We start from the raw sequence: 11241 nt of genomic DNA, 5'->3' as shown, positions 1-11241 counted from the left end.
CTTGTATGCAGCTCATATCATCCTTCTTAAAAACCTGTTGAAGTATTTGGTAAGCTTCCGTTGCCGATTTTCCAAACAGTAAGCAAATTTTCAAACACACAGTTTGTTTCTTTAAATCTGCCATAACGATTTTGCAGGCGGCAAACGATAACAGTTGAGAAAAACATTATGATCAAACGTTAAAATCCTTGGGCAACTGATTTTGGAAAAGTTACTACTAGACTCACCTAGAGGAAGAACTCTCTACTACGACTTGGAAAGGCTGCCCGCTTTGAATCCGGTTTCTTTTGGATCCCCTCCCTCATGTCTTTTGATTTTACATTAATAATCCACTAAACTGTAAGTTTATTTTAAATTACTTTAATTATTCTCTTTAATATTATTTTTTTCCTAAAAAAATTCAGATATGTAAATGAGAATGTATACAATATTTCAATATCTCTTCGAAAGACACAATGGAGAATAAGTTTTGAAATTATAAACTGAGGCGTCAATGCTAAAACATCGTTTCTTTGTATACAAACCATTAGGAAGTGTATGGTGTATAAAGGAAAGTCAACAATAACAATTAAAGAATGTTATTGATATCAATCTTTTTTTAAAATTATTTCAAGAACAAATCAAACCTTCGTAAAGTATATTCCTAAAAGATGTATTTAGTTCTTGACTTTCGTCAAAACTATTATTCGAGAAGCAAGAATTTCCGCTTGAGTTGGGAAACCGTGTGGGTGTTCATAACTGGTAAGATATATATACGTCATTTCTTATCTGCGGACAATATATCTAAGACACTCGCTACTCTATTTCATAGTATTCTTAAACGCCATGTCAAAATTTTAATTTTATTTTCTAATTAGAGATATTAAAAAAAAAAAAATGAAATGCTGTGAATATTTAGTTTGAATAACCCTAAACAATACAACTTGATTCACTGGGAAAATCAAAATTTTTCCGCCTTCCTACTGATTATTATAGTACTGCTGATTTCAGAGTATCAGATTTAATTCTATTAGGGACTGGAAATATTAAATGTTAGGCGACTGATAAAAGTTGAAAAAGTAAATTGGAAATATAATTTAATTTAATTTTTCTATAATGGGATCCCTTAATACACTTTTTTTGGTGGTAAGTGATCATTTCGAACTGATTTTGCTTTCCAAAATTAGCTTAATTTTCACAGGAACTAAAATAGAGACAAGTTTGAAATAGTTACAAATCTCTTTCTACTTGAAACAATATTCCGTCTCCTTTAGCCTAACCGGCATAACCGTGGGACGTTAAACTTAAAGATTTCATTTTCATTTTTTTGAAACAATATTATTAAGAGGGAGTTGTAAAATTACAGGTATAAATATAATTTCATTCATGTAATTTTTATTATTTTTCTTTTAAGATATCAGACGTTACATCGCTGAAATATATTTATACATACATACATAAAACAATGGATAATTTGTGATGTTTGGTTAGTAACACAGGTCACATTTAATATTTGTATTCATACGCATTAACGCATTTTTCTGACACACACACACACACACTACTTCTCTCTCTCTCTCTCTCTCTCACACACACACACACACACACACACACACACATACACACACACACACACACACACACACACACATACAGACATACGTACTTTTAAAAACAGACACACCCACACATATCATTACATCCCAATCGGCTTTCCCTTGTTTATGAATTCATAATACAGATATTTCTTTGATTGAATATTTGTCTAAAGTTTAAAAAAAATAATAAGTATACGAAATATTCATTATATAAAACAATTATCAAAAATTTTCCATCCTGTAACCAAACACAACCACACACACATATACATACATACATACATATACACATACACAAATATAGAATAATTTGTGACCTTTATTATACAGTTAACACAAAATTCAAAAATATTCCTTTACTTTTTCTTTAAATATCTTCAATTCAGCTATGATATTCAAAAAAAACTGTTCATTAATACATCATGGCACGTAACACTTCATTCAACAAAACGTTTTTGCTCTTGATACAGCCAACACTTATACATTCAAAACATACTAATAAATTTATTTATTTACGATAAGATTGAAATTGTTCTTTTCTTTTTGTCTTTCTTTTGTTTTAAAGAAAAACGTTTCTTTTTAATAAGAATAATTTCATGTAAAGACTGGCACTATTTCACTAAGTTGCAGCATCACTGGGTGTTGGTCTTTGCAGCACGAATTTTGTTTCTTATACATGCTATATCCTGAGTATATTTACTAATGCATGTCTTTTTCCTTTATGTGTGTGATATTTTATTAAACGGAATCATTTATATGACAGTGGCACAATAGCAATAATATACAAATCTATATTTAGTATATACTATTCATAAACTATGAAAAAAGGTAATATTTTACAATACATACAGTTAATACACAGTTTCTTTCCTTTTAAAGTTTCTTTGAGCAAATGAGTGGAATCATTATATTATACATTTCATAATTTCCTCAGTTCATGTTATTGAAAACAAGGTAAAAATTAATATATAATAATAATAATTATTATTATTATTATTATTTCATGATTAAAACTTGAATTGCTGTATACTATAAATATTAATAAACAAAAATCTATTTACTATTGTTTGCCAACTAGTAATGGTTTTGAGTGAAAAATTTTCCCTGTTGAACATACAATTACACACATTGGTGATTAAAATCGAAATTGGAATAGTAGTAAATGTAATTAACACATATGACACAAGAATAATTACTTTTGAGTGAAAGAAAACATGTAGGCCAAAGAAGTAAGTTTTAATCTAGGTTTTAATAGCTATAAACATGTAAACTTTAGTCTCATGCAACACAGGTAATTTTTTCTAGCGATATTACTATTTTACTTTTCATCATTATTAAAAATAATACGTACATTTCGTTCTAAGAATTCTTTAAATTCATATTGTAGATTATATTTTCGTTTCTACTACTTAAATTACATTCCGATTATTACCATATTGTTTGGTAAACAAGCATAAGTTTTAAAAGTTAAGAAAAGTTATCATTCATCTCTCTTCAGCAAAAGAAAATCAGTTCTTGATGATAACCGGTGAACCTCTGATCTTCTTCTGTTGGCATTTTGAAAAGCCTGGAATATGTTTCATGTTCCAGCGTTTTAGTGTCGTGAAATAGGAAACACTGTTGTTAGAAACTATTGGTTTGTGGATACAATGTTGAAGACTATAGTGATCAAGATTGTTCTTCCATAAGGATGGAAGAATTTATAGTTTGTCAACGTAAATTGGTTTTTATTATAGTTACGTTTATGACTTAATAATATCGTGCCAGTGTTTATCAAGATTTTCTTCATCTAAATTTTATTTTGGCTGTTTCATGAAAACATTGTAAGTTTTGGAAACAGTCCTTTTCGTTGGTGATTTAACAATGTGTAATATTTGTATTTGATTCACTGTATGTTCACTTTCAATAAATGACTACGTAAAGCAGAAGTAGAGGTGTTTTGATTATTAGGGATCTTTGTGTGCCCTTTTCTTCTCGTTTCTTCGTCTTTCCTATACAAATATATGTATATTCACAATGGCTTAGTAACTTTCTAAGACGTAATTTTGTATGTGTAATTGGTTTCCATTTCCTAAGTGACATTTTATTTGTTGAGTTGGTTTTCTTTTAAAGCGGAGAGGTGAATAATAGATTCTTTTAATTTTAATAATGTGCTCTGCGTGCAAAAGCGATATGTGAAATATAATTTTGTCTTATATTTTGCTAAGCTAATATATGTTAATTAATACATAATCGTTTACAGAAGTAATTCTTTATTGAATTAATTTTTATTGCATAATTTGTTTTCTATTATGAATGATCACGTGATTTTCCCATTATCAATATATTGTAAATTAAATTTAAAACCATAGTCAGGTTTCGCTTCTCTCTTTACCAGTGCATAATTTTAAAATCAACTCTTAAATATGGTTTATATATACATACACAACATTGATTTACTTATGACAGAAAACTATTAGTGATTAGTCAGTATTCACGATGAAGATATGCATTTTTGCACGCAAACAAAAGTCTGAAAAATTGAAGAAAATTAAGGAAAGAATTCCTTAAAAAATAATAATAATAATAATAATAATAAATAAATAAAAAAATAAATAAAAAAACTTGAGTTTTGTCTGAATTTTGAGTCAAGTTCTTTCATCATCATTGTTATTTTTAATATTTTGTTGAATGTGTTTTATATATGAGAAGAGGATGAATAATACATTTACGTATTTTACAAGTTTTATTTCATCTGTTACCGTTTAATATTTTTTGTATGTGAGCAAATTTTAAGTCTTTTATTGCCTTTCTTTCTTTGTCTGGAAAAAATGGTAAAGCAAATACGTATACTGCACGTGACGAATCTAGAATTCCAAATTGGACATAATATAAGTACTGTCAACTGAGAAAAATGTATTGCTTCGACTCTGATTGATTGAGTGCTTGAAATTATCCACATGGTTTGTAGTAATAACGGTATTTAAGTTTAATTTTTGTATAATGTTTGCTTAAGCACTCAAGTTTGAGGCAAAAAACAAATATAAACATTGAATTCAAGTTCACATATATATAAATACAGATATGCACATCTAGAGAAAAAAATACCACAAGGATGACATATTACAATTATTGTTTCATTATATTTGCTAAGTGTTACTTATGAATCCGTTATTTTTTTTTAGAAGTCTAATGCAAGCTGAGTTGTATGATGACCAGTGTACTTTGTTAACACTATTTGGCTAAAAACAACAAAAACGGCACTACAGAAACTGTATTTACTATTATAGCAATTCAAATTTCAATCATTTAGTTTAAGAAAGAAAAATAAATAAGAGTGACAAGTTCTTGAACTTGCAAAAGCAACTGTTTTCGTCATTTTACAATGACTTAATTACAAATGGATACAGCATATTATCACGTTACACTATAATTCGTCAACTCAGTTTGCGCTCTTATTCAATTTACTGTACAGTGGTTTAGTATAGACGGTTGTCGTTTTGCCTATCTTGACCTACACTGGGCAGTTACAGGGCATTCTGAACCTTAAGGCTATCCACATCTGTCTGTGTCCCTGTCCACACACACATTATAATTCTTAAACATGCCCCTTTCTCCTCAATTCCCTTGGCTTTTCCACAACCAAACGAATCAGAAAAAAAGAGCAATCTTTTTTCTCTTTCTTAAACCTCCAGTTATTCTGTTTACGGACGTTCGATCGTCAAAGTTAAAGTGTGTTTGGAACAGGTTGTTAGTTCTTTAGCGTTCCGAGTTCCGACGACCGCCTGGTTGGTATCATGCTTCGAACCTGACTGGAAAATTAAAGAGCACAACTCGTCTCCCGGCACTCCTTGTCTACCTAACCAGTGTTGCCAAGTTTAATGTTGTCAGTATCCAATCAAGCAAAAAGGACCTACAAGGCCAACAGCATTACACGAAAATAAAGGTTTTACAATAAAAAAAAGAAGAAAAAGCCTGAGGAAATATATATACTAATATCTGGGAATATTGAATATTTGATACATATAACAGTCAATTTTTCTAGAAGAAAATACACCTAACTGGAATAGTAGACAACACACGTACACAAAAATAACAAAACTAATCTAATTAAGTTTATCTCCGTATACGTGGACATAATGGGACTGAGACGAAACAAACCGCAGGATACAGTACTTGATCAGTTCAAACGTTGATGTATGTATGTTTGATAATACACGTTGCCATTTCGAAGCACCATCCAATGTATGTCAGGCGGCATCCTGCTTCTTTTGACACTGCATAAAAAGATGCTTGCGACCATTTTTCACTTCCAGCGACCTGTAAAGATACAAAAAGAAAGAAACTGTAAGAACACAGAAAAACATGTTTATGTTTTAGTTTTGCATTATGAGCTATTTTTAAAACTAGACCACAAGCACATTGATATTTGTGTTCTATTAAATTAGAAACAAAATATTTACCAGAAGCAATGAAAATAAATAAACCACTTTATCCAGTGGCGTAGGGAAGGGGGGGGGCCGGAGGGGCCGGGCCTCCCCAAAGAGGTCCGACAATGTACTTTGGTACTTTGATGTTTGTAATTTTTTATATATTTTTATGTTTATATATTTTTTTGTTTGTAATTTTTCTATATGTACCTATAACAGCACTTGGGCCCCCCCCCCAAACACACATCCTGGCTACGCTACTGACTTTATCAATATTTCGCTTTTTAGTATCCTGTATTTAGAAGTACTTGCTGAATTTTCAATGAATTGAGCTGTCGCCTTTATTCATACGCATTTGTTAGGAATGGTTCAGTGGAAACCTATTCACTGTTTTGGCCATCGCAGTAACGATGGTAGAATTTAGTCTTATCATTGCGATCTAAGTCACATTAAAGGCGGGCGGCTATACGCTAGGAAGGTGGCTTCTATGGCGTAGAATATAAGTTTAGAACGTGGTTTTAAGTCTTCACCATATTCTGCCATCTGTCAGTGTTAAAAAGAAACATAATGCACTGATTTTTCTTCTTTGTGGTGGTGCTATCTACATAACACTATTTGAACGTGTGCTGAAATTCTTCGACTGCAGCATATTGGGTGAGTTTGTAACTATTTTTTTAAAATTTATATTATGTTGTAATATAACATTTTCATTAATTGTGAAAATATGTTACGAAAAGTGGTGGCTCTATAGTCTAGTGGTTAGAGTGTTGGACATGAATCCAACACTCTAACCACTAGACCATAGAGCCACCACTTTTCGTAACATATTTTCACAATTAATAAAAATGTTATATTACAACAGAACATTATGTCCACGTGGTCCTGAGTTCGATTTCCGGCCGATGCATCCCAACTTTCGGCGTCCACCCAGCATCGTGAAGCAAAACTGAGGAGTCACGTGAACAAAATACGTGACGGTCACTAGGTCCAGAAAACTTCTGATACTCCTCTTTGAGATAGAGAGACGCAACGCACTGACCATGTGCTGTCGCTAGGGTGGACGTAGTTCAGCCGGTCGCTAACAGATGGTGTTGGGGCGGCTCAGGTCCAGAAAGAGCTATCACGCCAGTAATTTGGTTATGTTAGTAGAAGGGCTTGGTAGTCTCCTAATATGTAAGCAGTGAAACTTTTAAGTTCCGGGTTAATTCTGTGAAAGAAAGACTTTTTATATATTAAGGAGTGTATTATTCTAAATATCAACAAATGTAGATCCTTTTCCCTTATCTGCTATTCCATTTCAATTTTCAATAAGAAACCTAATTGAACCATTTCTACAATGAATGTATATTTATTACGCAGTAAACACTAATTATAGCAATGGTTCAATTGGATGATTTCTAGCTTAAAATCCATGACTAAAAACATTCAAATTTAATAACAGATAAGGGAAGAAAATCTTAAAACATCTGTTAACATTCAGAATAAGATATTTATTATAGAGCTAAGAGCCAATCACATACACACTCAAAGCTTATCAAATTCTAATTAATTTCTAGCTAATAGACTCAAACGTGTATGATAGCTATAATTCAGCGATAATTCAGCAAGTACTCTGAAATACAGAACATTTAAAAACATAAGGAGTAAAGAATTTGTAGTTGACACTAAATTATAAAGTTAATTCCATCAATAATTACCAATAAAGTGTACCAGTACAACGAAGTTATTTTAGATGAAATGTCTATTATATCAGCAAGCATGCAAGCATTTGCTCAGGTTATGGAGTAATCGACATATGGTGAAAATGAAAAACATCTATTTTAATTTCTCATATTTTACTTTCTTTCAAGGTTAGTAAGGACTTTCCGTACCTTGAACCAGAACTCAGATCATTCATGTCAGAAAAGAAGTTAAATCTAAATTCAACTTAAAACTAATCGATAGCGTGAATATTGCTTTAACTAATCGACTGTAAATCCTCGCTTTATATATATATATATATATATATATATATACTGTAACATTTAGTCGATTTAACTAATTAAAAAGAAAAAAAGTATTGATTTATTATGCGCTTTAATGCTTTGTCCAAAATTATAAAATCAATCAAGTCACAAAATAAGTGTATAAGAAAACTTAACTTTTTTTATTTTATTTTTATTCATTTGATTTCAGTTTAGCATTCTTTTTATTAGCGAGGCTATGAGATGTGGATCTGCAACTTAACGTGAAATCCGGATCACATGAGCTCCCGCCGGGAATGGAACCCGAGTTTCCCGTGCGAAAGACATACGTTATCCACATAGCCATAAGGGAGTTCTAGAAAGTTTAACTCTTATGCAACAATTCTGTATTATCTGGACGAGGTTTGATCATTTTTTAAAAGGTGGTTGATTTATTTATTTATTTATTTATTTTTGTTTTGGGTCTATTGTTAACATCATACTTAAAAAAATACCTAGATATATCGTCAGTGTACCAATACATGTTCAGTGAAAAAGCTAGGGCAAAGAGTCTTTGGTTTGATCCCAGTCCATGGCGAATATGTGGTGGAAACATCGTGTCAGAATTTCTTTTATTTCCTCCCATCTCACTTCTCAAGACTTCTATTTCATTTACTTCTATTATTATTGATGTTCTTTAGCTTAGAGGGGATAATCGTGGACAGTGCCGGATCTATAAACCGCAAGACTCCGCATTGCAAGGGAGCTTGTGCCCTAAGGGGTCCAAGGGCTTTTAAAGGCCTCCCTGCATCTTGCCTGTAAATACTGATCTTTAAAAATAATATTTACACAATAGTTTAATTACTTGAATCAAGTACTGAGCTACCAAGACTGACAACGACGTACAAGATGTCTCTTACTTTCGAGGTGTTTAAAAATAAGCTTATCTGCATATTGTGCTTCCTGCAAGAGTCGCAACACTGCTGAAGTGTGTGGGAGCAATTCGTTTAGTAGCACTCTGGCCAGTTAACTCTGGTGCATTGTCCATTGTATCAGAAGCATAGCGATTGGCGAAAGTCATGGATTCCTTCGATTTTGTGTTTCTGACTGTGATGACAAAATGAGAGAATTCCAAACAAATAAAACAAGAGGACACAGCTGTTGCTGAGAAGTGGAAAGATGAACTGGTAGAAGATCGTTCGTTTTCGAATACAGAGGCTTGCTTCAGGGTTAATGTTTACAATAGACTTCTATATATATCATACAATTAAATAGAGAACCGTTTTTGCATCGTCACAAACAATTCTTGATGAATTTTCAATCATATTCCCGAAAAGTAGTGTGAACCTTTCAGACGAAGAAATTTTAGTTAAGACTGAAAAACTACAAAAGAAGTACCAGCAAGACATTGGCTCGTCGCTACCATTGGAATTAACTTCCCTTCGCACTGAACCTATAAACCATATTTCAAAAATTAACCCTGGTCTTGAATTGGCGGTATTACTATACGTCGAGTTATTATTGCCCCAAGTTATCCTGAAGTTTTGACTACTCTTGCTTTATTCCAGACTTTACTCGTGACTGAGGCTTCCACTGAAAGGTCATTCTCAGTCTTACAAACGATCAAGAGCTATTTAAGGTGTTCAATGATACAGGAGAGAATGAGCGACTTGGGAATATTGGCAATCAACTATCAGAGGGCTGCGACCATTGAAAAGAGAGATCTTATACGGGAGTTTGCGGAAATGAAGTTGAGAAAGAAGGATTTCTTGTAAAACATAAGTATTTGAGTTTCTATTCCATAGCAAATAGAACACTAGGAATATTTCGTTAAAATGTACTATTAAAAAAGAATTGAATATAGAGGGGGACCTTCAAATTTCCTTGTGGGGGGCCCGAAATTTCTAAATTCGGTACTGATCGTGGAACGTTAAACTAAAAGTTTAATTGCAGATAAATAGGTAAAGCCAGAAATATAGATGTTAATTAAAAGTAATCTTGTTAATGGTTGTCGTATAGTGGTTTGTTATCCATGAAGTTATAGTTTTTTAGTATTAAATAATAGATATATCTTATAATTTCTCTTCTATTTCCAATAAACATTTAAAACTGAATTACTTAATGGCGGAATATGACGCATATTAATAATTGAAAATTATACTAACTGAAGTATCCAAATGCTGTCGATAATTTAACGGTACGTTTCAATGGCTCCCTGTCATCAGTATATTTTCATGAGTATATTTTTAACAAAATTACACTCCTTGTAGTTCTATATATTTTGATCAGTCTTCTCTATTATAGAGAAAAATTCGAAGTTTCTTGAATTACCCCTTTGGTTAAATCTAAACAGTTTGAAAAATATTATTGAAAAATAACACCAATATTCATAAACACTGTGTTGAGTTGATGGTGTGTTTTTAAAAAATGTTAGAAAAGGAAGGAGTGATTTTCGATACGGCCTACTGTGGAGTAAACTGATCAGAACAAGTAGTTCTACAAGGAGTATTTTTTTTTCTTTTATAACGCAAGTATGAAGAAAATGACAAGAGGTCACTAAAGCATAGTGTCAATTTATCTTCAACGTTTGGGTGCTTAAGTTAGTATAATTTCAAATTTTAATTAAGAACTGATTAAATTTTCATGTAAAAGGGGACAAATATAGTTCTATTAACTTTCAGCGTTACTATGAATTTTATTGATATTTGTTTCGCTTGATTAAACCACGTGCTTACAATATATACTTTTAGAATTTACATATATAATTTTTCTCTCTTTAATATGATGTAGAAAGTATTTGCATCGCCATAATCTCTATGACCTACGTTGCCTGTTGCTTCAGCCATTGAAAACAGGAATTGAAAATAACAACGAATAAGAATAAAAATCAACAAGGAAAAAAGAAAAGAAGGTAAAAGGTAAAGTCGTTTGATGAGGTTGTTGTTCTACAACCAACTGTAACTCTTGATTGCATCATTCATACGGTAGGTAATAAGTGTTTTTATGTTGAAATGATCCAGTTACTCCCTTTAGCGAAGAACAGCCGTAGCCTACATTGGGTTTCAAGACGAACTGAAGGCAATAACCACATTTTGTCTGTAACTTTCATCTTATAGATCATAAAATACTTATTATTAAATGTTATGAGTGTAGAGAATAAACATAATCCTGTAAAAGGAAAGGCACAACAACAATGAGAAGTATTAGTTATATAAAATATGAATAAGGAAACTAGAAGTTATCGCCTGGCGATATATCATAGTAATTAAAGATCACACTATAAATAAATGAAGTGCTTCCCTGTATGAAACA

The 11241-nt window shown here is 31.7% G+C and overlaps 1 protein-coding gene across 1 annotated transcript in view; it reads right to left on the bottom strand.

Annotated features, from left to right (window-relative positions):
• Positions 1–1352: 1352 nt before the first annotated feature.
• The window catches only part of LOC145693166 (uncharacterized), a 118282-nt gene continuing 108393 nt past the window's right edge, over positions 1353–11241 (bottom strand). The window contains exon 2 of the mRNA XM_081768921.1: positions 1353–5876. The gene's annotated coding sequence lies outside the window, so the exon portion shown is untranslated. The remainder of the gene's footprint in view (positions 5877–11241) is intronic.

The sequence above is a fragment of the Thermobia domestica genome, chromosome 8 (genome assembly GCF_964235325.1).
Source record: "Thermobia domestica chromosome 8, izTheDome1.hap1.1, whole genome shotgun sequence".
Taxonomy (NCBI): domain Eukaryota; kingdom Metazoa; phylum Arthropoda; class Insecta; order Zygentoma; family Lepismatidae; genus Thermobia; species Thermobia domestica.
Note: the sequence above shows the minus strand (reverse complement) of the source record. Positions and strands in the feature narration are given on the sequence as shown.